This window comes from Temnothorax nylanderi, unplaced genomic scaffold, assembly GCF_030848795.1.
Source record: "Temnothorax nylanderi isolate EJ_2023f unplaced genomic scaffold, tnyl_v1.0 TNYL_tig0343_pilon, whole genome shotgun sequence".
Taxonomy (NCBI): Eukaryota; Metazoa; Arthropoda; class Insecta; order Hymenoptera; family Formicidae; genus Temnothorax; species Temnothorax nylanderi.
The window spans coordinates 1-4,573 of NW_027249405.1; the positions used below are offsets into that span (position 1 = coordinate 1).

Genomic DNA, 4,573 nt, shown 5'->3' on the forward strand with positions numbered 1-4,573 from the left:
CAACGTTGTCTTTAAGAAAGAATATTTTCTTGATAATAGTCTTAAAATGTACAAATTTTAGAAAGAGTCTTTATCATGTACTCGAAAGAAGAATTTATACTCCTTCAAAGAACATAATAAAATTTTATTAAAGAAAAGTCAAAATAATAAATAAAGTAATATGAGGACCCTCGAGATTAAAATAAGAGAAGTCAAGGCTATGAGGGTCAGACGCAGATCACAGTGCGTAATATCAGAAATAACTGATTTATTCGTCGTTTTGATACATTACATCGATCTGTACGTTTCGGCTCAGTTTTGAGCCATCTTCAGCGGCAGTTACAGAAATTAAGTTACACGTTCTCCGTACCGTATGGTGAGTTTACTGATTCAAAGTATCAGAAACATAGACCAATTGATCCATATCTGTAAATTTGTTCAATTAATGTTGAGATATTAAAAAGATTCCTTAGGAAACTCACCATTCGGTCTGAATAACGTGGAATACAGAGCCATGTACATAATGAATACTCTCTGGGAGAAGACTTGACGATCTTGTCGACACGACACACAATGATATAAAAGGTCTTGCAAGAAGAGGCATCTAATTGTTTAATTCTTCAATTAAAAATATAAAATTAAAACAAAAATTCGATTTACTTATTATTTTGACTTTTCTTTGATAATATTTTATAATGTTCTTTGAAGGAGTATAAATTCTTTTTTCATACAAAGTACATGACAAAGTACATGACAAAGACTTTTTCTAAAATTTGTGATAAGTACATTTTAAGATTATTATCAAGAAAATATTCTTTGTTAAAGATAACCGTTACTTACTAAAAGAAAAAGAGTAATTCGAGAATTACAATTATGTACGTAATAAAAATTTAAGAATCAAAATTGTGTACATAAGTAAAATTTGTGAATTACAATTATGTACATAATTTTAATTCCCGAAAAATTTTTATGTCATAACATAAAATAAATTCAGAATTAATATTTTGTCTAGACATAATTTTAATTCTGCATTTTCAATTATAGCTTAATAATAATTCGATGAATTATAAGTATCTGGACATAATAATAATTTCTTTTCTTTGAGTATCAATTTAATTTGGTAGAATTTTTATGATGATATTAAATAGCAAAACGGCCGTATACGCACACGCAAAAAAATATCATTCTAGTGCTAAAAAAAACCAATTACTCAATTTTCTCTTCCTTTAAGTAACGATGATCTTTACAAAAAATGTTTTCTTGATAATATTACTTAAAATAAATAATATTCTAAATTCTAATTATTCAGTTCTTCAGTTAAGAATATAAAATTAAAACAAAAATTCGATTTGCTAATTATTTTGATAGAAGTCAAGGCTATGAGGGTCAGACGCAGATCACAGTGCGTCCCTTATGAAAAAAAACTATTGAAAAACTATTGAGAGCGAATTAACTATTGGATAACTATTAGATTTGAATAGTACGTACTATTCAAATTTAATAGTTAACTATTGAAAGTCCAATAGTTAATTCGCTGTCAATAGTTTTTTTTTCATAAGGGGTAATATCAGAAATAACTGATTTATTCGTCGTTTTGATACATTACATCGATCCGTACGTTTCGGCTCAGCTTTGAGCCATCTTCAGCGGTAGTTACAGAAGTTAAGTTACACGTTCTCCGTACCGTATGGTGAGTTTACTGATTCAAAGTATCAGAAACATAGACCAATTGATCCATATCTGTAAATTTGTTCAATTAATGTTGAGATATTAAAAAGATCTCTTAGGAAACTCACCATTCGGTCTGAAAAACGTGGAATACAGAGCCATGTACATAATGAATACTCTCTGCGAGAAGACTTGACGATCTTGTCGACACGACACACAATGATATGAAAGGTCTTGCAAGAAGAGGCATGTCGTAGGTCAACACATCGGCGAGGATTATAACAAAGCACGATTTGACACCGTCACAATATTGCATGTACCAATAGTAAAACTCCGATTTGCCAACGACCAAGTTCATGAGCATGGCTTACAATTTGCTCAAAACCGTGACATATGCATGATGCAAAAAATCCGTGTCATTTTGAGACGGTGTCAAATCATGCTATGTTATAATCCTCGCCGGTGTGTTGACCTACGACATGCCTCTTCTTGCAAGACCTTTCATATCATTGTGTGTCGTGTCGACAAGATCGTCAAGTCTTCTCGCAGAGAGTATTCATTATGTACATGGCTCTGTATTCCACGTTTTTCAGACCGAATGGTGAGTTTCCTAAGAGATCTTTTTAATATCTCAACATTAATTGAACAAATTTACAGATATGGATCAATTGGTCTATGTTTCTGATACTTTGAATCAGTAAACTCACCATACGGTACGGAGAACGTGTAACTTAACTTCTGTAACTACCGCTGAAGATGGCTCAAAGCTGAGCCGAAACGTACGGATCGATGTAATGTATTAAAACGACGAATAACTCAGTTATTTCTGATATTACGCACTGTGATCTGCGTCTGACCCTCATAGCCTTGACTTCTCCTATTTTAATCTCGAGGGTCCTCATATTACTTTATTTATTATTTTGACTTTTCTTTAATAAAATTTTATTATGTTCTTTGAAGGAGTATAAATTCTTCTTTCGAGTACATGATAAAGACTCTTTCTAAAATTTGTACATTTTAAGACTATTATCAAGAAAATATTCTTTCTTAAAGACAACCGTTAATTACTAACAGAAAAAAAGTAAATTGAGTAATCGCTTTTTTAAGCAGTACAATTGATATTTTACTGTGTATGCATGTACACACGTATGTACATAAGTACGCACAAAAAATTTTTCTATGTTGTTAGAAAATTTTATTTTTATTTAAAAAAGGCGAGAAACTATCATCGCTCAGGACGGGGGCCCGGCGTTACGCGCCGCTCGTGCCGCTTGAAGTAAACAACTGCCCGCGCGCCGACCGCGGGGCGGCCGCATCTCGCCGCGCGCTTGGATTTGGTGGTGGGCCGGGCCAATACGGTGATTTTTAATCATTAATAACTCATCAACTATTGCGAAAATTGCAAAATGGTACATGACTTTTCGACTCAGTTTGGCTCGCTCTATCTAAATATGAAAAAAGTACCAAACATTCTGATACACCCTGTATATCACGCAGTTCGTACGATCCTTCTGGAATAGTAATCTCCTTGTCGTCGTCATAGTAGAATTTATTGTTCGACGAATTTACATTCGGTATCGTGTGATAGGTTTCAAAATCTGTCAGACCGAGTTCGTAATCGCCATCGCTCAAATCCACGGCGGGAAAGTAGCTTACCGCGAGGATGCTGCTCTTGCCGGTGAGCGTAAATGTCAGTGACATGTTTGAATGAATACTGAGATTAAACAGCGTAACGCCGGTCTTTAAATTGATTGTCAGCCGACTGTAGAAAACGCAGACACAGTTGTCCACAATTGCTCTGATCGTATCGCTGATATGGCGTGCGATTGTACTCTATTACATTGTTCTTTAGATACTGCGCCAATTCTCTCGGTGGTCAAAGATTGCCAAAACTGTCGAAATATATGGCACGATTTCCCCTCTTCGCGTACGCCACCCAGTGAGTACCCGGTCCCTCAGTATTATCCAAATTCACGATACCGCTCTCATTTCGACGTACACCGCCGATCGGTAACGAGTCGCGCATGAAAATACCTCGAAAATATGGAATGCGCATACGTTTTGCCAATTGTTGCAGTTGTACGTTGGTAGTTACGCCCTGGGGAATTTTTAGCGTCTCTTCGACGTTTTTTTTCTCGAGACTCCCCGTCCGCGTTTGTACGGAGCGAGATAAAGTCCGTGACCTTCCATGGCGCGATTGTGCCGTTGCATCTCTTCCAGCTGACGTCGCGCGGCTTTGTTATCGTTCACGGCCTTTGCGACTCCCGCCGCTCCGCCGACCAACGAACCGAGAACCCCTAATAACGGCAGGATCGGTAGGATACCACCGCGTTTCGCTATCGGAAGTATTCGCTTGTTCTTCTTCTTTTTCTTCGTTTTCAAACCCATACCGAGTTTCGTTTTAGCCTCATGGCCGCCCAGACGGCTGTAGCTGCAGCTCTCTCTCCGAGAGTCGAATCGTTCGCGGTGACACGTTTTCGCGCTTTCGCGGCAAGTATATTGTCTGCCACGTGTCGTTCTGCGAGATCGCTGCTACGCGAGTAGGCTATGTCGTGCTCGCGACACGCTGCGTCCAATGGATTAATACCCTGATCACCTCTTGCCAATCGTGTTTCTAAATGAGTTCCCGGACCGCAAAATTGATAGCCGGGAATGTGTAAATCGATCGGAAGCGCGTTTATCGCGCGATTCAACAGACCTCGACCTATCTTCGGCGGCATTCGCCGCAGTTTTTTATCAACGGCGGCGGACCGTCGACGTGCGTTTGCTGACACGGCAAATTATAATGTATTAAACAGCGGCGGTATTGCTGAACCTCCGAATCTGCCTTGATATGTTCGGGAAGCTTATCCCACAAATAATCTATATGATTATAAAACTGCCGTAGTAGAATGACCTTTGGTATATACTTTAACTGCTCGGCGGT

At 37.9% G+C, this 4,573-nt stretch overlaps 1 long non-coding RNA gene across 1 annotated transcript; it reads right to left on the reverse strand.

Annotated features, from left to right (window-relative positions):
* Positions 1 to 232: 232 nt before the first annotated feature.
* On the reverse strand, positions 233 to 754 carry LOC139781527 (uncharacterized). The gene is made up of 2 exons (XR_011720562.1): positions 462 to 754; positions 233 to 405 (listed from the first exon to the last, which is right to left on the reverse strand). It is a non-coding gene; the product is annotated as an uncharacterized lncRNA (long non-coding RNA).
* Positions 755 to 4,573: the final 3,819 nt, after the last annotated feature.